This window comes from Tympanuchus pallidicinctus, unplaced genomic scaffold (genome assembly GCF_026119805.1).
Source record: "Tympanuchus pallidicinctus isolate F22 unplaced genomic scaffold, pur_lepc_1.0 scaffold9, whole genome shotgun sequence".
Lineage (NCBI taxonomy): Eukaryota > Metazoa > Chordata > Aves > Galliformes > Phasianidae > Tympanuchus > Tympanuchus pallidicinctus.
The window spans coordinates 23,801,006-23,823,245 of record NW_026294813.1 but is presented as its reverse complement, the minus strand read 5'-3'; the positions used below and the strand labels follow the sequence as shown (position 1 = coordinate 23,823,245).

The window sequence follows — 22,240 nt, the reverse complement described above, 5'->3', positions numbered from 1 at the left end:
GTTCCTCTCAGGGCATCCAACCTCCCACCCGATTCGGCACTGGCCAAGGGCTTCTCCAGCAAAATTTGGGGGAAAGCATTCATTTTCCTTCCTTTTCTCTCTCTGTAGCTCCGCAGGATTTTGCGGGGCTGGACAGCAGGAATCCAGACCTCACTTCCAACCCAAACCTGGCCGTCCCTAATGGTAGCAACGCCAGCTGAGCTCCTCATCTTGGAAGATCCGATTTAAAAACGAGAGCATTATGTCCTTTAGAGGATCCAAAGATTATTTTCAGAAGTGCTGATATCAAGCAGACGCTCGCTGAAGAGACCACTGCGAGAGCAGTGCTAGTTCATTTCAGCACATCCTGTTTACAGCCTGTGCTACTTTCTAAGTCATTCAACCATGACAATTGTTGTCCTTCGGAATATGTTAATTGTGATATTTTTATACAGCTCCAGAACATATTTACAGACCACAGCAGACTTTCAACAACAATGAAACTTGTAAGCAGTAAATATGGGACAATCATCCAAAAACAACCAGCTATCCTTCAACACGTCTTGGCATTTGGGACGCCATCTCCATTCAAAACATATGTCGGAGAAAGCTCTGCAGCACAAACCCAACGAGGTGCTTCTTTCTCTCCCTTCTGCTTTTGGTTTCGCTGCCATTTTGGGACCCGCTGAGCCACGACCGCATCGGGGGCACGGCCAGGCCCGGCATCCCACCGGGGCCTCCCGAGGAAGAGCAACGCCCCGGCAGCAAAAGCAGCCCAGATGTTGTACCTCCACAAAGCCCAGAGCCCCTCTCCATCGAGGTGCTGGCAGCACTTCAGGGTATTTCCGACCGCGACAAAGCCACACGCAGAACAAGAGCTGCACAGAGGCACAATATATTTTAATTATACATGTTTACTTTAGAAGAAAGTAAACAAAGACAGATCAGTTTAATGAAAAGAGACTAACGTAATGGAAGCAGCTGGAACATTTTTTGATTTTTTTTTTTTTTTTTCTTAGACCAAATCGCTATTTCTTCCCTACCGAGAGCTGCCCGTGTCCCCAAATAAAGCATTTCTTACGCCTGGTATAAATCTAAGCCCATTTCTCACACGCCCAGCACAGGTATGAAACACTGCCTCAAAGCCCGGCGTGTTATGAACTCTGTGTATCTTAACATCCCGTTCATTCGAGGTTTCTCCTCAAAAAATAAAAAAAAAAATCACCTTAAATTTTCAGCTGTGGTGGCAAAAGGTTTATTGGTCTTTGTGCTCCATTAAAGGTTTTTTATAAAGTCATGTTTGCTCTTTTGAATACCAAATAAAACTACTGGAAAGGGCAGGTTGGTTTTAAAGGAGACAGATATGACCTAAAGGGAACACATTTTACTGTAGCGAAATAAACTGAGGAAACAGTTTGCAGATTAAAAACCCCTTAAAAGGAAGCATCATCTTCAGGAAGGGAAAAAAAAAAAAAAGACTTTGCTGAGGAAAACAGCTGGAAACAGGAAGCCTTTTGCTTTCATCCTGCCTGCTTTGATACCACCGCATCCCCGCATCATCAAAAGGCAACGAGGCTGATGTCAGCTGCGTCCCACTGCAGCCACATGGCGGGCGGGCGATGCTCCACGGGCTGCATCCAGGGACAGCCTTGCCCACACGCACACACACACACGCATGTGCACCGCCGTGCACACGACTGCACACATACAGCCCTCGGAAAAACTGACTGAAGAACACAGAACTCGAATACGGGCTCATCCTCTCTTCCAAAGCTCAACGCTGCTCTGACGCCCCGCAGAGCCGAGGCACTGGGCTTTGCTTCTCCCACAGCTTTTCACCCCGAGCTGCACGCTGACCCTTTGCTGCTCCACTTCAGATCTCCTGCCTGCTCCAAGCCGTGCTCCCACCTGCAGCCGCAGCGCTGCTCCCACCCCAACCAGCAGCACAGGGCAGCAAAACGCGACGCGAGCTTTTCCAGTGCCCCGCGCCTGGGCAAGGCAGCAGCACTCTCTTATTCTTTCCAGACAGCCAACCACGCTCCTCTCGTAGTTTTTTAGTACTTTCCTGAGCAACAGCATTTCAGCTCTGCGTGACATTCCGTCAGCAAACGAGAGGTACGTACACCAGGACTGACAACCTTCCATTCCAACGTTTCCATTAATGGAATTAATCATGTTTACACAACTTCCCGCTGTTAAACTTATTTCATATCCTCATATCTTTCATCCAAGCTATTTCCCCTACCAAGAAAAAGAACAAAAACTTCCCCAAGGGCACGGGATCCAGTCAATTGTTCACAGTAAAATGCTCTCTCCTGCTGTCTCTTTGTCAGCCTGTTTCAGGCTCTCCTGGCTGCAGAAGGTTGATATTGCTTCGTTAGCTCCAACCTTGAGCCCGGGTTCCTTCTATCTCTTCCATTCCTGGACGCTGGCTGGGAGAAGCAGCTCTGGGAACTGATGGCCACAGTGCTCCTCAGCCTCCTGGCTGGCGGTCAGCTCTGTTACCCTGCATTCTGGTACGGTCTGGGAAGGCCAGCAGCACACAAACAAGAAACGCTGTCGCTTTTCTTGGGGGCTCAGGAGATGGGCTCAGAAATCATTACTGAGCATCACCAGGAGCAGCTCCCTCCCTTCCATGTAAGTCCACACCTTCTGGAGCAGGATGTGTCACCCTGGTGCCAGAAGTGGGCACGAGACCACAGTGAAGACCGTAAATAACTGCCAGGCATCCGGAGCTGTGCCCAGTTACCCTCTTACCTTCAGCAATGGCTGCTCCACAAACAAGAAAAAGAGGCAGGATCCACGCTAACCTCCTTTGGCTGTTTGTCACTTTTTTCTTAGACTGCTCCTCATAACAATAGAGATAATCTGCTGGTTTTAAAGAAAGCCACAGATACTCATCAACATGCCAGCATGGAGTCTTTCACTTGGTGCTACTCTCAGAAGCTGCTCTGCTTCCCTCCTGTGAAGGACTCTTTCCATTATAGCCCTTCAGCAGCCTGAAAAAACGCATTTCTGTGTGGGGATGCACTCCTTTTGTGTCACTTCATAGCAGCGCGTTGGCCATCAGCTCTTCATTCAATGGTTAATGGTCACACACAGCCACAGGGACAGACCCAGGGCAGGGACTGAGCTCTTCCCTGCAAGGACCTCACCTGGCCCAGGATCTGCACTCACTGACCTGAGCAGCATCACGGCTGGTGCACTGCTGCGTGGAGAACACAGAAACAGCGACAGCCTGTTGGAGATGCCTGCTTTTCCTGCATGTGCTCCAGCTATTGTTCAATGGCTGTAAATGAAACTCTTAGCAGCAGTCTGTTTACAAGCAACATCACAACTGGAACAATAACAGACCAGTAAGGAAACCAACAGAAATAAAATCTGAGTCAACTCGCTCTTTGTCAGATGGAGGCCTTGAGATGGGCTCGCTCCGTCCCTCGGGAGCGCAGCGCTGCAAGCACAATAACAGCAGGACATGCCTCATTTCCTTCAACTGCTCGCCACGGCTCTCCCCGAGATGTTTGTAAACTTCCTTCCTCTACGCATCGGGCTGTCAAACCGCCGTCAGCTGGCGGGACTAATAATATCCTGTTGATGTCTGCAAAGATCCACTCCTTACCAGAACAATGCCTGTGACTTTGCTCCAGAGAAGAGCTCCGCGGCACAACCCCCGGACCCGTCTCAGCCGCGAGGATCACGCCAAGGAGAGCTGGAGATTGGAGGGCTGGTAATCGCACCGTAGAACCACAGAAACCATGACAGCTGGAAAAGAGCCCCGAATCCCCAAAGCCAACGCCAGCCCACACATCCACAGCCCCACAGGTGCCCCACAGCTCCGGAACCCCTCCGCGGACGGAGCGCCCAGCACCCCCTGTGCAGCTGTGCCACTGCAGCAACACTCCTGGCAGAAGAAATTCTTCCATGCTGCACCTGAGCCGCAGTGTGAGGCCGCCTCCTCTCATCCTACTGCTGAGGTACAATGCCGACCAAAGGCAACAACAGGACGGATTGCCCTTCAGTGCAGAGGAACCACAGCCTCTTCACCCCAACCCCGACCCAAGAACACAAACTAGTCTCACTCTCTTCAGGACGGCGGGTTCGAGTGACTTTACTGACACAAGAATTAACCCGGTGCGGCTTCGCGAGGAACGGCGTCCCCGCATCTTCACGCACACGAGCAGATCACGGCACGGATCCACAGCACGGCTAAAAGGGCACCAGCAAAGGGCATCAGAGAGCACTGAAGTGAGCCTCGAGGCAACAGTTGTGATCAAAAAACAAACGAAAACAAGTTCACGCACGGCTTACCGAAAGACAAAACCTGAAAGGGGCTCATTCCCCAATTCTTGTGAGGAGCCCCATCCCCTTCGCCACCCACACCAAATTTTGCACTGCACAAAAGTTCGTAAGCTTGCAAAGTAAATTAACGATTCGGTAGAAACTTGAGCCCAGTGTAATCTGCAATCAGCACGTTTTGCAGCAGAGAGCAGAAAGCACAGCCGTTAGTTTGCTGTGGCAACATTTATTTATTTTTTATAGCAAATCTGTACAACGGAAACCACACACAACCCCTTGGAATTCTCCTATAAATATCTGAGTGATCCCAAATCACGGAGCAGAATGCAAACAGTGCTCTCCTTCTTCTTCCAGGAAATTCTCACTGACTTCCTGTCATGAAGCCCAATAATCACTGTCTCTTCTGCAAGGTTCAGTAATTGCTTTGCCTTTAATTTGCATCCCAGCTCTTCTCCCAAGACTAAGAACTCTTTTCCTTCCGTCCACGACCAGTCCACACATTTTAGCTGACACCTCCTCAGCACGCAGACTCACATTTGCCATTTCCCCGGGGGAATTCACGCTGTTTCACTCCACCATCACCGAGGTGCACTCAAGCTCAGTCTCACCCAAGGAGGCTCTCACAGGTTCGCTGCTTCCATTCGTGAGTGCAAAGCCAGCACCACCACGCCACCCAGCAGCCCTTCCCACACCTCCCCCCCTACGGTCACATCAGAATCACGGGGGATTCCCGATGTTCCCTTGCACAAACGCTGACTCTTTACCCCTTCCCACCTCTCCACCAGGCCCCTCACTCCAGATGTTCACATCTGCTGACAGCACCTCCAGATTTTTGCCAGTTATTTTGACAAGTGTCCCTGAACACGCAGACGAAGCTCCTTCACGCTCCATGCCCTGGATGGGACATACTCAGAGCAAGTGCAAAGTACTGCTGTTAGTATTTCAGTGGATCAACCCACCCCTCTCCCAAATAGTCCCTAAGCAGCTACCAGCAGCTCTGCCCTTGGCTCAGCCTATAAACATGTGCTCCTATTGCAGTCCGTTGGCATCAACTCTGAGGGGCCTGGAAGAGGGGTCATACGGAGGGAGAGCCGTAGAGCACAGTTCTCACCTGCAGTAAATTTGGACACGTATGGAGGAATGATCTGTTTACTCCTAGTTCACCACCAGCGCTTCCTAAAACTCACGAGACCCTGAAATCTTGGAGGAGGGGGGTCAGAATTGGGGAACCGACTCCTTTCAGGTTAAGTCTCTTGGAAAGGTGGTTATGGAATACCCTTTCTTTCAGGTTTTTACTTTATTCATGGTAGCTGCTACAAGGCTCACGTCCCAGGCTGGATGAGGCTCTGGGCAGCCTGGTTTGGTGGTCAGCAATCCTGCACATAGCAGGGCGTTGAAACTAGATGGTCACTGTGGTCCTTTTCAAGCCTGGCCATTCTATGCGTCTGTGATTCCACAACGTCAACACGCCCCAGGGGCTCTGGGCAGAGCACTCCCCTCTCTGCCCATCACAGTCTGAAACCAAAGGGCTACCACTGGGCACAACCCGCAAGCCAAACCCAACCTTGCAAAGGGAACTTGCAAACCTCGCCCAGCAGAGGTCTGACAGTAAGAAAAGGCCGCACTGCTGCCTTCTTCACACTTAACTCCAAACCAACCCAGCCCGTAATATCTCTTGCCAGCTCCAGTGGCAGACGTTGCATAAACCAGTACAGGAGTTGAGGGATGCCTCCTAAGACACTTCAGATCACTTTGCAGAGGCTGAGGTTGCTTCAGGAGCGCAGGGTTCATGGTGGGACTGCTCAGCGTGCCCTCAGCCCTGCACACCCACACCAGAAACGCACTGAATAAGGACTCGGGGAGGAGACCTCATCCACACCCTTCCTCATGCACTTCCTAGGAGCTCTTCCCATTAACACACCTGTGCATCTTCCAGCTGCGTTCACATGGGCACGCAATTGGCAATGCCAAGCAATGCTTGCACAAACTACACACTCCTATTCACATAAAGAAGTTAAAGGCTATGCGCCTGGCTTGCAAACACCAATGCCATGCATCTGAACACACCTGTAAGCATACAACAAGGATTTGTCCACAACACAGAGCCTCCACTTCCAGGGAGCTCCTCTCGGCTGCTAATTGCTCATGCAAAATAATTGGGTAACAAGTCTGTGCACACTACTTACACTGGCAGATCGTTATAGATTTCTGCAGATACCCTAATAAAGTACTTTTCAAATGCAGACAATTTGTGCCAATTGATTAGAGGACAAATACAGTTCCTCTTGTCCCCCTCATTCCACGTATCTCCTTACAGCTAGCTGATTAGTGAGCCCATTTCTTCTACAAAGGAAAACTCTTCCCAGCCATACCCTGATCCTGCAGTAAAATCACTTGGAAAAATAGCTCATTCAATTCAGAGTTAAGTGCACTATTGTGTGAATTGCAGGAAGTGCATCAAGCTCCTCTGCGGGAAGAGAGATGACTTCACAAAGTGCAGTGTGACGTCAGCACAGGGGAGACCAGTGGGACTGAAGGGTGCTCAGAAACAAGAGAGAGGAACTTACGGCACGGGCAGATAGGAGGGAGAATGGCTTTAATCTAAAAGATGAGGGGGAAACTCTTCACCCAGAGGACGGTGAGGCCCCAGCACCGCCCAGAGCTGCAGTGCCCCATCCTGGAGGTGCCCACAGCCATGGATGGGCCCTGGGCAGCCTGAGCTGGGGGGCAGCCAGCCCACATCAGGGATGGGATTGGGGTCCTTCCCAACCAGCCATCCCACGGTTCCACGGCTGTACATCAGCGCTGCCCCTTGGCTGATGCTCTCAGCGCCACGGCATCACCACCAGCAGCCTGCCCTGCACTGCAGGCTCCTGCCTCCACTCCTCTGTGAGAAATTTGTTTTCAATTTCCTTAAATCCAGGTATTATAAAGATTGACCTCAATGTAGTCGTTTAAGCTCGCTCCAGAGATTTAGATATAGTTTATGGGCTGCAACATGACTAGTTAAATCAAGCCTTTAATAATCTCCTCTCGGTTCTAATACATTCTGTTCTTTCTCATTTACAATTTATACCGAGTGCAGGTTTTGATGCTTGAAACGCGTTTCATAGAGAATAAATACAAGTGCTTTTATTTCCATCTAACTCAACCATTCCACCACTGAGTCCCTTCCCAGCATGGGGAGAGGAAAGATGAGGTGAAGATCTGCTCGTGTGCAACATTCCCTTCGCTCCATCCTTTCCTACTGCACGCTCCAATCCCACCACTCCACCAACTTCCACAGGGAGGGAAGAGAGAGAAACAACGCTCGGTTTCGGAAATCCCAAATTATGCGCTGTGTTCAGCATCCCAAAGCAGCACAGCACAAAGACAGCACCACACCACGCCTGCAAGAGCGGCGAGGATCTCAGGAGCCAGAAAGAAACCGCTCGGAATCATCACCTGAGGCATGTGACGGACGAGCACATGTCACAGCCACGGCGTGCTTCTGTGCTACGGTCACATCCATACCCCTCAGTGAATGGCCGCACTGATTTCAGATTTAATTTCAGCACAGTGCAAAGTAGGACCCCCAACCACGGGCACCGGCAGTGGCTGGTTTTCAGGTGAAGTCTTCCCGTTTCCAATACTGCCCTCTCCTCGGTGCCAAAGCGGGGATGCCAGGGAAGAGGTGGCAATAAATACAGGAGATCACTCAACTGTACAGAACACACACTCTGAGAGCGCTCTGCAGAAGAGAGAAGCAGGAAACAACATGGAGAACGGCACAAGCAGCGCTTACTGCTTGGTCCCACATCTGCACTTATGGGGACAACTTGGGAAAACATTCCCAAGATCCCAGAATTTTTAAGAGATCAAAAAGAAAACAAAACAAAAAAAAAACACAGACCCATTTATTTTTTTTTTTCTTCTGTTTGCATTTTTCAATAACTCCGTTTGCAGGCTCAGCAGCCCCTCGTTCAGGAAAGCTGAGCGCACATTTCATCTATCTGACTCCCCAACAAGCTCTGCAGCCACCTGTACGTGAAACAGATGCCACAGCTGGGTGCAGCATCCAGTTACATGTCCGGAAAATGTCCTGAGGTCAAACCTTCCAGCTACACAACCGCGGGCAGAAAAACAGAGCCCTTAATGCTGGAGGACACCTCCACGATCCACCACCCCAACCAACCCCACCAACCCCATCCACAGGGAGCACAGGCAGCGTCTGTAAGGTTAGGTATCACCTACACCGTCAGACGTGTGTAGTTCTATGGATGCTTCTGCACACACGCCAGATTTCTGGGGCAGCTCACAGAAAGCTTCGCACTGCACCAGCAGTGCTGGATTTGGTCACTGCTCTCTTGCTTGAAGCAGGGGGAAGCGTTTTCCAGCGTTATTTCCAACACCAGCAGCCCCTTCCTCAGCTCTTCTCCCACGTGCATTTGTTCTACCAGTACAGCTCAGGGCAGAGCTGAGCAGGGCATGTTATCTAACCTTTTATTGTTATCAATAAAAACAGTTTGCTAGCTCTGTCACGCGGAGGGACGCTGTAACCAAAGCCAATCAGTTCATCGCCCCAGCTAGAACAAGGAACATATCGCTCATATTTCCACTGCCTCCGCTCATTGCAATGCAAAACAACTTCATAGGCTTCGTCATCATGTTACCAAATACTGATTTAAACTCCTGGATTTCGCCCATTATAATTGAGTTCTAAATTTCATCCAAGAACAGAACTCGCTGGAAATCGCAATTTAATATCATGACCAAATAAAAAGTAAGTTATATTCCCCCTCCTTAATGCAGCACAAATACAAAGATTACCTATCTGAATTAGCAACATAATTGCTGAAATGCAAGCAGTACGCAGCAGATGACTGTTTTCTGGAATAACAATAAACAGTGTGAGTGCAAGAGAGTTCATACTCATTGCTCAGATCTGCTTTAGCTCCCTCTCTGTTAAATCCCTCCTCCCGGAATGTCTTCGTGCTCTGCACAGCCTGGGCTCCAAGGACAAGAGCAAGACCAACAGGCTGCAGCTGGAGCAGGACTGAGGATGGGCAGACTGGGGGATCAAAGGCAGGAGGAGGCGGATGGCACTCCGAGGTTTTGGACAAGCCATGCAGGGGATGCTGAGATGTGTCCCCAGGAGGACCAAGAGACACCGGTGGAAGAGGGCAAGCCAGTGCACAGGCACAGAGGCTCAGCATCCCAACGTACCAGATGTTAATCACAGAATCATTGAACGGCCTGGGTTGCAAAGGACCACAGTACCCATCTGGTTCCCAACCCCCTGCTATGTGCAGGGTCACCAACCACCAGACCAGGCTGCCCAGAGCCACCTCCAGCCTGGTGGACTTCATGAGACTGGAAAAGGGAGCACACAAACTGCTTGCCCTGTGTTGCCCTTCAGCGCTTCCACTCGTGGTCCCACACAGAACCAGGAAGCGCAGAGCTAGGCTGAAGAGCAAAATCCTGGGAGAAAAAAAAACGCCACCTGAAAGTTTTTCCAACAAGTTACAAAAAAACAATAATCCCACATTCGGTTCCGTGCAGACTGCAGGTGCAGCTTCGGTGTATCTGGGGCTCATTCACTTCTCGCTGGGGGAAGTGTCTCAAGCTCACTGCTCTCCAAAAGCCCTGACACGGCAGGCATCTGGGGAGGTTGGGCTGGGCCTGGGAGGAACTCAACAGAACTGAAGAATGCAAAAAGCCACCAGCAACCTCTGCCAGAGAAGGTCTCAGTTTCCCTATTACAGGAGATTCAGCAGGAGACCGGAGGTGTGGAGGCAGCCACAGCACATTATGGAAGATGAAGAATCCATTTAAAATTGGATGAGAAGTCAGGATAAATTAGGAAAATGAATAAAAAAAGAAGACTGCGCTTTCAAGTGATGGAATTAGTAATTCATCTCCAAAATATATCTCCTGCTGGGGCAAGTGCAAGAATCCACCAGGACCCACAAATGACAGAACAAGACGTGAATCCAACCGAATCGGACCTTGTGCAGAGCAAGTGCAGCCACTGCAGAGGCCAGAGGGAGAGCCGAAAGCAACATGGAGATCATCTTTAAAAAAGATGATTTTAATGTCATTGGGCAACAGCTAACTAGAAAATGAGGGGACGCGACAACAGGCTGCCCAGGGAGTGCTGGAGTCCCCATCTCTGGAGCTGGGGCACTTGGGGACGCGGTCAGTGTTGGGGTTGGGGATCTCGGAGGTCTTTTCCAACCTTCGTAATTCCGTGGTCAGGACGTGCCTACAGCTGGAGGGTATCTTTTCAGGACCATTTTTACCTCCAATCTCAATCTGTGAACAGGCAGCGTGCAGGAGGGCTCCAGGAGCAGAATTAATGCTTCTACTTAGCTTGTTAACCTGTCTAAGGATAATGGGACAATTTCTTAAGAGCATTTTAACTAAGTTGCATGAATGGTCAACCAGGGCATTAAATTAAATAAACAACAGGGAATAATCAATTAACAGTGGCAACCAGAATGCAGACTTTCTGGCAGCTGTGCGGAGCTGCCGGGACACAGTGGCTGCCTACAAGACCCATGGAAGCACAGCCCTGATGGAGATCCACACACACTGCATCACCGCCGGGCCTCCATTTTCGCTGTCACCTCCACCGTCACACCAAAGTCAGCACGGCTGGGCAATTTACAATGCCTGGTCAAGTCTCAAGTTTTTACTGCTCCTTTTGCGCCGCCCTGAACACAGCTGAGTTCTTGAGGGCTCCGCCAGCAGCTCCCAACAACTGAAGAGAGCTGAAATAACTTCAAAACTGAACACGGCAATCACAGCACAGGGAGCACGGTGCCAAGCACCCACCAAGGATGTTGCAGTTGTGAACTCAAGCTCAACGAGCTCTTGTGCTGAGGCATTCCCACCTCAGCCTGAGCTAACCGATTAGCACAAGGCCACCGTCTTCCCAGTTTCAAAACCTGGCACAAAATGGAGATGACGGTGATTTTTTTTGGTTAAAACAGGATGCCATCACAAGGACGTCCCCTCCCCGGCTCCGGCAGCAGGAAGCAGTGCTGCATGGTGGAACCAGACCGAAGGCACTGAGCTTGTTATGGGGCTTTCCACTGATTGTAAAGGGGAGAATGGCATCCAAGCATTTGGAAAGGCAGGCAATAAAAAGCATTTCTCTCGCAGGCAAATCTTCTTACAGATAGAAAACAATCTCAGTCTCTTGCTGAAGGCGCACTCACTAATTGAAACAGAAATAAAATGAGGAATAGGAAAGAGATGAAGCTACAAAGTTATGTCTTGGTCCAATTAGTAGGTGGGGAGTTAAATTATCAGTTAAAGACATTCTGTAAGTTTCAATGTTTAAAACTGGAAGGGAAAAAAACACGCTGCAGAACGGCTGCCACCTGGCCTCGACGGCACAGTCCAGAGCACCTTCCACTACGATAAGGCTTTACCCTGGTGACAAACACAATCACAGCCAGACACAGCTGGAAGAAGCCCCGGCGGGGCCCTGATCATCCCATCGCAGGGACAGCCGTGCTGCACGAGCCCCAGGTGCCCCAGCTCCCATAGGGCGCCCATTCCACTTCCCCACAAGAAGCACAGACCTTCCCCAAGCATCACTCTGCCTACACCTGCCTGAAGAAGCCACATAAGGACCCAGTTTTGCTGTTCCCCATCAAACCGCAGCATCATTAAGGTTGGAAAAGCCTTCAAAATCCCCAAAACCAAGCCCAGGTCACCCCCACCATGCCCACTGTGTCCCCGCGTGCCACAATCTCCACAGTTCTGGAACACCCCCAGGGATGGGGGCTCCACCAGCTCCCTGGGCAGCCGTGCCACTGCATCACCACCCTGACGGTCCTTCCACCTTGCTGTGCTCCACTGACACCATCCACGCTTCCCCAGCCTTCTTTCCATTGCTCAATATACAGCAACGGACTGCCCAACCTTCTTTCCATTGCTCCATATACAGCAATGGACTGCCCAACCTTCTTTCCATAGCTCAATATACAGCAATGGACTGCCCAACCTTCTTTCCATAGCTCCATATACAGCAATGGACTGCCCAACCTTCTTTCCATTGCTCCATATACAGCAATGGACTGCCCAACCTTCTTTCCATAGCTCCATATACAGCAATGGACTGCCCAACCTTCTTTCCATAGCTCCATATACAGCAATGGACTGCCCAACCTTCTTTCCATAGCTCAATATACAGCAATGGACTGCCCAACCTTCTTTCCATTGCTCTACACACAGCACCACAGGCGGCCAGCAGGACCTGTGGGGCCTGGGAGCCCTCAGCATTCCTGGTCTCTGTACTCAACCCCCAGGCTTTTTTTTTATGTCTTAAAAAAAGGTACAGACAACCATGCTCCCATTTTAAAATGCCTTCTTTTTTTTTTTTTTTTTTAATCCTACTGCTATTGTTGTTGCTTTTTTTTTTTGTTTTTTTTGTTTAAACACAGTACAACAAACTCATCAAAATTGCCAGGCAGATAAAATATCTGTAATTGGGTTCTGATTGGGCTCTAAATGACAGGGCATGCATGTATTTACCACTCAGAGGAGAAATAACAACAAGTAATTTGCATAGTGCGCTGCACTTTGCACAATGCAAAGCACTCCACGACTCATTTCAAAAACCTGTGAGGTGGGCAGCCACTGCTGCTACCAAAAACTAAGTGCCATCACTTGTGTGCACAACAGTGGAGCTCGCCTCCCATTCCATGCAGCCACACAAGTTAAGTCCTGCACCAAGACCACAGCATCACTGCTGAATGAAGCACAGACGCACTAAGATGCAGTGCAAAATGCCCTGCTGCCAGTCCCAGGTGCACCCTGTTCAGACTTGGAGACAAAGGCCCGTGCTCTGTGCCCATGCAAGAAACGCCCTGTGCCCACCACAAGACACTGGCAGGAGGGAACTGCTCTGATTTCAAGCTGCAGAGCTGCACGAAAGCAAAAGGAAACACATTCTCCTACTACAGCAGAAATATGCAAGTGTGTGAGTCAGTAGTTCCAAAAATACATTTCATAAGCTGCAGAACAGATATGTATGTTGCCATGGCACTTAAGCAAAAATTAACAAGTCTCAAGCTTGTTTTGTGTATGAATCAAAATCCAAGCAATCGTAGTTTCCCCTCCACTCAGCTGCTTTATTGCTCGCATGCTAAGGTCAGTTTTGCCACTGATTTCATTTGTTTTCTTTTCAGATTCGGCTTTCAGAGCTGAAGGGCATTTAAAGGTGCAGAGGGGTGCTTAGCGGGATTTTCACAAGTGCCTCGATACCTGCCTCCCAGCAATGGTTTCTCACAATCCTATTAGGTACCTGCCTGCAAGGCCAGGCACCTGATGCCTGCATGAATCCTGCTGCTGGAGCGCGGTGCTGCACAGCCACGGCTCACGGGAGCTTTGCACAGCCCGAGCAGGATGGGAGCAGCCCCAAACGCTTCGATTAAATTATCTCCTGCACACAAAGAGCAAGGTGCGCTTAGGTGGGCAGCAACACAAGAAAAGAAAAAAAAAAAAGGAAAGGAAAAAGAATGGAAAGCCACCAAACTAACGCTAACGCAGGCTCTGGTTAAGCCTGGAGGTGTTCCAGCAGCTGCCGGCAGCAGGAGCAACGTCTGGGCAGGACGGGGCAGGGCAGCACCCCAGCAATGGGCTGCAGATTCCCCCCCATCCCCCCAGCCTCCCCACCACTGGGAGAGGAGCAGAGAACCGCGGGTCCCCACGTGCTGCCCAAAGCACGTCCACCAAGACAGCACCCATCCACGGCACGCAGGCGCGAGTCTGTCGTTTCACACCGACCATTTCCAGACAGACGGGCACCTGCCTGCCCCAGCTGCACGCAGCCACTGGCGGGATGCTTCCCAAACCCAACCCTTCAAAAACTGGTCCATAAAGCCTCTCTGCAAGATGTGCTCCCACTGGCACTGGGCAGCCCATGCCCCAGAGCCGCTGCTGCTGCCGACCCCAGCGCTGCCCAGCAGCGCCTGGCAGCAACCCCACGCAAAGGAACCCAAACCAGTCCCACTGACACAGCTCACAGGAGGGCCTGCAGAGCTGCAGCCCAGCCTCACTGCAGCGCATCGCCTTCCCAAGGACAAAATGCAGCGAGATCCTGTGCTCAGTGCTCCCTTAACCATCCATCTGTGGCTGTTAATACGGAGTTAAATCTTCCCACAAACCAAAGTGGTGGAGCTCTCAATATGCAGCGTGCGGTTACACGAACACAAATACGCTCCCCATGGGAGTAAACTTAGCAGCCAAACCAAGGGAAGCATCCTTACTATGCATAAGTTAAAGGCACCTTTTGCATGTAGAGGGAAGCTACGGAAACTGAACTCCTCGCCGTCTTCTTTGAGCTCCGAAGGTTTCAAATGAAAGCAGAGAACCGGAGGGGTGGGTTTGTTTTTTTTTTTTTTATTATTATTTTTTGGCAAATGTTGAATAAAAAGTCTAGCAAAAAAAAATTCAGAAATATGCAAATAATTTCTCAGCAATTCACTTGTTTTTTTGAAGACGTGTGTCACTATAATCATGCATCATAAATCAAAATTAGGTGAGAAAAATAATAAATTAGCAATTTTCAGAGACTTAATAATCTCGCCTTTATCATTCACTGCACCACAACAGCACCATTTTCACATTAACAGCCTTACTTTCAAAAATAGATTTCGCACTACGATAACTTTTCATGCTTTCAGGGTGTTTGTTGGTTTTTTTTCCTTTAAGGATGTCAACTCCCAGTGAGTGCTTGACAGGACAAGGGGGAATGGTTTTAAACTGAGGAGGGGAGGCTTCGGTTGGGTATCAGGAGGAAGATTTTCAGCCAGAGGGTGGTGAGGCACTGGCACAGGTTGCCCAAGGAGGCTGTGGATGCCCCATCCCTGCAGGCATTCAAGGCCAGGCTGGATGTGGCTCTGGGCAGCCTGGGCTGCTGTTGGCGACCTGCACACAGCAGGGGGTTGGAACTGGAAGAGCAGTATGCTCCTTTGCAACCCAGGCCATGCTGTGATTCTATGATTCCATCTGTCAGAGCTGAGGAGGAAGGACGGGCAGCCCCAGCACCCGGCAGAGCTCTGAGCCCTTCCACCCAAACCACGGAGCGCACAGCTCTGTGCATTCACAACCAACCGCTCTGCAAACCACAACAGCTGCCCCTGTCTGCCAAAGGAAGAGGAAAAGGCTGCCCATAAGATGCTACAAGGACCACACCGAATGCTTGTCAGGAGCAGCGAAGCCATGAGCCACTTTCACATTGACTCGGAATCCGTGCATCCCTCAGCTTTATTCTTACTGACTTGCATTACATTCCCATGACAGTCCACGGCCATGAGATAAAGGTGTCTCAAGTTATAGTATCACTCCCTAAGCCCTGCACCCCGAGCTGGGTTTTGTACAGAGCATTCATCAGATTACACAAGGCTGGGAAGAACGTTTCATAAGCAGTAAAGGATGACAATACAAGCCCTCTGTTTTCACCCTTCAGGAAGGGGCAGGCAGCAGCTCTGCACTCTCCACACGCACTTTCCCCTTATTCCTGCCTCCTCTGGCTCCCACTGACCCCAAGCCCCGCGCTCTCACCACGCAGCAGTGCTCCCTCTTCTCAGCTCAGTACTCCCAGCCTGGCACCACTTTGCTTGCCATGGCTCTGGACCCCTGAGCAGCTCTGGAGGCAACGCATGGCGCATGGCACTGCCCTGGATCCCCTTCCTTTGTTTTGCTCTGCTGAATGACAGTGGCTACAGCGGGTGAGTGAATTCCTTTCCGGAAGGGGACAGAAATCCAGCAGTCGGGTAAGGAAGTGAGATCACTGACGGCCACAAACGCGACTGCCATCGCCCAGAACGTCCCTCACGGTGGGACTCCAGCAATATTCAAAACTCAGCTTCTGCATAACAGCACTCTCAATAATAAACCTATTTCTTCCCAGCAGCCCTTCCCCAGCTCCCCCTGTGCTACCCCATCTCCGCTCTCCAACCCCCACGGCTTGATTTCTTTGCTCACTGTGACATCTGCCCACACTGCCCCGCAATATCCTTGGGCGACGGAGCACGCCTCCTCGCGCATCCACAGCCCCAGTGCCGATGCAGCAGTACCCAAACAAACAAACAAGCCCTAATAACCTAATAACTCTCGGCGGGGGCACCCCGCTCTGCACTGCGGCTCCGTGCCACGGCCAGGTCTGCTGTCACGTGGGATCCTCCTCAATGCATAAAGGCTCCCTTGTTGAGCTAAGTTTGCTCGCGCCACAACCCCGGCCCCACATCTGGTGCTTGCAGTGACCAAAACATTCCTTGTTAGCGTCCCAGTAAATAAATTATTTTCTACAGAAACACTCCAGTGACTAAGATGAAAATAGTGTGGAAAAGGAAATGTGCAGGACCATTTATACTGTTTTTATACGTCGCTTAATGGGCAGAGAGCTGCTGAATACCAGGCTGCAGTTCAATTGAAGTGTTCCACTGTCATCACCACCAGCTGCAGAACCCCCGAGACTGAAACACAGCCCTCCCATTCAGCCTCATTTCAGCCATTGTTGCTTATAATATGATCTAAAGGAACATTTGCAGGATTTCATAGAAAGTTTAAATGTTGTTTGATGAGAGCCATTAGATATTTAAATCGAAAATGAATGACACACAGTCGCAAGAGAAGCAATCACAGCACACCTAAAGCGGAGCAGTGACTGCACGACTACCGCTGCTCTCCTCCAGGCTCGTGCCAGCCATGGGCACGCAGCATCAGGGAGGCCAGGAGAACCTCAAGCCAACAGCAGCCCATGATGCAGGCGTTCTTCTTCCTGAGAACCAGCTCCATGCATCTAGAGCGCAACACGAGAAGGGAAATACCAGCCAGAGAGGCACTTCCCATTCTTTTTCAATGTCACCCCACTGAAACCCAGCAGAAGACACACGTCCAAAGAACGAGGCCTGAGCTCAACACGCTGCCACCGTGGGCGCTCACCCTGCACCACTCCGCAGCCCAGCAGAAGATGGAGCAGCTCCATCCTTCCTCTCCCGTTTCTGCCCTTCCCAAGCCCAACCTACAATCCTTTCCTACTCTTCTAATGTGAACAATATTTCATAAACACTTTATTTTTTTAACCTCTTCCTTGTCATTTCTCTGCCACATCTTTACAGAAATAAGCCTCAAACAACGTCCTGCTCCTTTTTTTACTTCATTTCTGCTCTTCTCTCCATTTCCACTCTCTCTTTGGGGGATTCAGAGAGGCTTCCTTGTTTTGGTTGCTTTTTTTTTCCGCTCCTCATCAACCCATGAAGCCAGACCATCACACCGCCTCCAGCAATACCCACCCTTCTGGTCACGTCATCCATCTGACCTTCAGCCACGTCCCCATTCAGTTCCTTCCCTATCCAAAAACAAGGTTCATCATTCCTTGCTCCCCAGACCACCCACAACTGCATAACATCAGGCTCCTCCCTGCCCATCCTCTCTCTGTTTCCTTTCCATGCACTTCTGTGATGCCCAACCCTGGCTGGGTGTCTCCGTGGTTCTACACCGCACTCTGAAGCTCCTGGAAGGGCTCCTTCTCTTCCTTCTGGGCTTGGTCAGTTGCCGTGATGCAGCAGCTCAGATCACGTTACCATTAGGATTTTCCTTGCATCTACACTTTTCTTGCATACAACTTGTCAAAACTTTTACTTTGCATTTTAACAACAATAAATCCCCTTAGCCAAAACAGGAAATCTCTCAGCGCTGTTTTTCGCAGCCTACTCTAAAAACGGGGAACCCAACTTTGATTCCGGGGAAATTCTGCCCACAACAGGTTGGGGGGAAGCAAACAATTACAAAAACGCAGCAAACGAGACTCTTCTCAGACAAACACATAAAAACAAAGGTATTTTTCCTTCCTGGTTGCTTCTGTCCAAATGTTTGAAGAAAATGTAACGAAAACAACGGCAATCTTGACAAACTCCATGCTGAGGAGGAAGAGGATTTCCTTCGCACTCCTTGTCTTGCTCCTGCTCTCTGCTCTCCAGAGAGACAGTGGCCAGGGACACACACATGTGCCCAACCACTCACACTCAGGGGACGTGTCCCCACGTCGATGCACAGTGCCTGGTGTAAGGTCCAGGGATTGGGTTGGAGCAGCAGTGCTGCTGGCACGGGGACAAGCCGACCCACATGGAAAAAGGATTTAAGTCATTTTGGTTTCTGCGCAGGGCGACCACTTGGAGAAAAGAAATAAAAAAATTACCTGTTCTGAGCAGGGCCTTGGATGTTCATGGGTCACGAGAAACGCAACGCAATGGAGGAGCAGCAGGTTCTCAAAGGGATGCTCACAGCCTAACCAGGATGGAGAACTGCATGAAAATATCAAAGACCTACGTGGACAAAGAGTGAGAGCCCCGCACTGGAAAGAACAAAGGAACCACATCTCCCCCATACAGAAAGGTGCCCTCCTTGCAGCTCAGTCTGTCTTGCAGGGTGCTGCCTGCCTCACGCCCTGCAGACAGGACAGCTGATTTCCTTCCGTTCACAATCAGACTGTAAGTAACAGAAGTACCATCCCATGAGTATTCCAAACCCTGACACATACTTCCAGAGCCGACGTATGGGGCAGAACTGGGGCAGCTCACTTCCAAAATGCATTTCAAGCGCTCCTCCGTTTCAGCAAAGGAATCTGACATCGCGCTTCCGTCCTGGGAGCGCCCTCCCTTCCCTGCTTTGCTGAAGCTGAAGGAGGAATCCAGCCCACCGCCTCACCACACCTCGACCTCTTACAAAACCTCCTCCCTCCTGCAGAACAACAGTACCTAAACCAGAGAATCAGAAGGATCTGTCTGCTTCAAACCCAGCAGCTCAAAGCCACGACTGGAACCACAAAGCGAAAGACACAGTTAGGCCTTTTGGCACCTTCAGGCAACCACCACAGGTGTCCCCTATCCCACCAGCAAGGTCCTTTCTGCTCTCTGCGTCGCTGTGTCCCTGTGCACACTTGGAGCCAAAGCAGAGGGGTCAGGCAGCGTCCTCACACAACCGCACACAGCATCCCGGCTTCCAAAAGACACCTTTTAAAAACAAAACCTCTCTTTTTTTTCAATGCCACTCTCTTGCCATTCGTAGTTAATTCAGGCCTCTCCAAGTTCTTCCCTGTGCATCACTCCACCGTAATTTTTATTATTATTTTTTAATCCCCTGAGATTCAGAACAGGGAAAACTAAAAATAAAATTAAAAAAAAAAAACGGTTCATTCTCTACACTGCACAAAAAAAGAGCAAAAAACGATCAGTTCGATGTTCTCGAGACTTTCTTTTACCCCCTGCATAACAGCAAACAGCGTTTTCCTTCACTTTAAGCAAGTCTTCCACCTGACATTATCTCATTAAGTGTCGCTGGAGAAGAAAAACAACCCATTTGCAGGATAACGTCCACTTAGGGCTAAGTCCCTTCCAGGCTTGAAACAAAAGTCACTATCCAAAGAAATACCCACATTTATCTTGCCCTTCCTGACACAAAAGGAAGTCCTGCAAGACCTGAGTTCCAAGTCCTCAGCTACAACGCTAGGAAACAATCCAGAGATTTCCACCTCAGTGCTGCCTGCGAGAGCGCGGCTTTGAAGGAAAGAGAAAAAACAACAGGCCGTGCAAGGGGAGCTGCTGCGGCAATTTGTCCATTCATAAAACAAAGGCAGAAGGCCCCAGCCCAGAGCTCAGCCCCTGACACAGCCCACACTGCCAGCCCCACAGCACCGCCGGACCCACGGCCCACGGGGCATCCCTCAGCACACCTCCCATGGACGGCCGTGCCATGGGGCATCCCTCAGCACACCTCCCATGGATGGCCGTGCCATAGGGCATCCCTCAGCACACCTCCCAGGGATGGCCGTGCCATAGGGCATCCCTCAGCACACCACCCATGGACGGCCGTGCCATAGGGCATCCCTCAGCACACCTCCCATGGACAGCCGTGCCATAGGGCATCCCTCAGCACACCTCCCATGGATGGCCGTGCCATGGGGCATCCCTCAGCACACCTCCCATGGATGGCCGTGCCATGGGGCATCCCTCAGCACACCTCCCATGGACGGCCGTGCCATGGGGCATCCCTCAGCACACCTCCCATGGACGGCCGTGCCATGGGGCATCCCTCAGCACACCTCCCATGGACGGCCGTGCCATGGGGCATCCCTCAGCAGCACCTCCCAGGGATGGCCGTGCCATGGGGCATCCCTCAGCACACCACCCATGGATGGCCGTGCCATAGGGCATCCCTCAGCACACCTCCCATGGATGGCCGTGCCATGGGGCATCCCTCAGCACACCTCCCATGGATGGCCGTGCCATGGGGCATCCCTCAGCACACCTCCCATGGACGGCCGTGCCATAGGGCATCCCTCAGCACACCACCCATGGACAGCCGTGCCATGGGGCATCCCTCAGCACACCTCCCATGGATGGCCGTGCCATAGGGCATCCCTCAGCACACCTCCCATGGATGGCCGTGCCATGGGGCATCCCTCAGCACACCACCCATGGATGGCCGTGCCATAGGGCATCCCTCAGCACACCACCCATGGTCGGCCGTGCCATGGGGCATCCCTCAGCACACCTCCCATGGACGGCCGTGCCATGGGGCATCCCTCAGCAGCACCTCCCAGGGATGGCCGTGCCATAGGGCATCCCTCAGCACACCTCCCATGGACGGCCGTGCCATGGGGCATCCCTCAGCAGCACCTCCCAGGGACGGCCGTGCCATAGGGCATCCCTCAGCACACCTCCCATGGACGGCCGTGCCATAGGGCATCCCTCAGCAGCACCTCCCAGGGATGGCCAAGGGGCAGCAGAGGTGCATGGAGCACTCAGCCTCCTTGAACTCTGAGAGCATCCATAGCCCCGCCGTGGCTGGAAGAGCTGGGTGAGCCCAGCCTGTTCAGGAAGTGATAGGAACCTACGTCTGCGGATAAATATTATGAAAGTTTGAAAATATTTTTCTTTCAACCAAAATAAAGCCTTGGTGGCCCCAGCACACCTGTAATTCAGGCGCTGTTCCCTGCAGCTGGTGATGGGAGCAGCTCCAGGGGCTCCGAACAGCCGGCACAGACCCAGGAGGACGCCGAGCCCGCCGAGACCCCCATGCGTGGGGCAGGAGGAGCTCACAGACCCCTGCATCACCAGCAAGGGGTGGACATGGCTGCACTGCGAGGCACAGCCCCACCGTGCTGAGCGCCGGGACCCTGCTGGGTCCCACAGCCTTAAATGAAAATGGGATTTAATCTTGGACGTTTATATGAAAAAGGGCAAGTGAAAAAAAATCCTGGTGCTTTTAGTCCCTTTTCAATAAGTTATATCAAATAATGTCTTTTGCTAACTACATTAGAGAGCAATTATGACTTAATGGCTGTCTAAATCCATTATCAGTGTACATTTAACCTTTCAATATTTAAAGATAATATTTAATTTGGGCAAATTAATGGACTGCCTGTGAGACCAAATATATCTATTTAGTCTTTCTGGTTTTCCATCAGTGATATTTCTCGTTAGATATCAACCTGTGCGACGAGCAAACGGCTGGAGCAGTTCCCTGTATTCGTACCTGCAGCGAGCGCTCGCAACTCGGCGCTAAAATGGCTGGGATGGAAAGCAAAATCCTGAAAAAACACCGCTTTTATCCGCTATCGCTACATCATTTCCATACCACTCCATACCACAGCTGCTTTTGATCCTGTAGAGAAAATACATTTCCACAATTGTCTGTGTTCTTAATTACCGCTACATTAATATTTTCTTTTTGTACCGTTGCCATCTTTTAACCTCTGGCTTACAAAACTATCTCTGCACAGAGTTCCTATTTCCACGAAAATGAGCGCCGTGCTGCTCATGAACTGAAGACTCTCTCAGCACAAAATTCCTATTTCCAAATAACTTACACACGTCGGCCCCGGAAAACAAACAAGCAAACGAAGCCTGATTACCCAAAGACCAAAGGACTCATGAAAGACCCCGCTCCTTTCATATCACAGTTG

The 22,240-nt window shown here is 50.8% G+C and overlaps 1 protein-coding gene and 1 long non-coding RNA gene across 5 annotated transcripts in view; both read right to left on the bottom strand.

Annotated features, from left to right (window-relative positions):
* TCF4 (transcription factor 4) overlaps positions 1-22,240 on the bottom strand; it is a 106,830-nt gene that overhangs the window by 66,551 nt on the left and 18,039 nt on the right. The gene's annotated exons all lie outside the window — the stretch shown is intronic.
* LOC128074348 (uncharacterized) lies at positions 12,740-20,740 on the bottom strand. 4 transcript variants are annotated; one of them, XR_008203171.1, is made up of 4 exons: positions 20,704-20,740; positions 20,499-20,580; positions 20,211-20,292; positions 12,740-20,087 (listed from the first exon to the last, which is right to left on the bottom strand). It is a non-coding gene; the product is annotated as an uncharacterized LOC128074348 (long non-coding RNA). The 4 variants fall into 4 exon arrangements; XR_008203169.1 differs by having other exon boundaries at positions 20,622-20,719; XR_008203168.1 differs by having other exon boundaries at positions 20,499-20,713.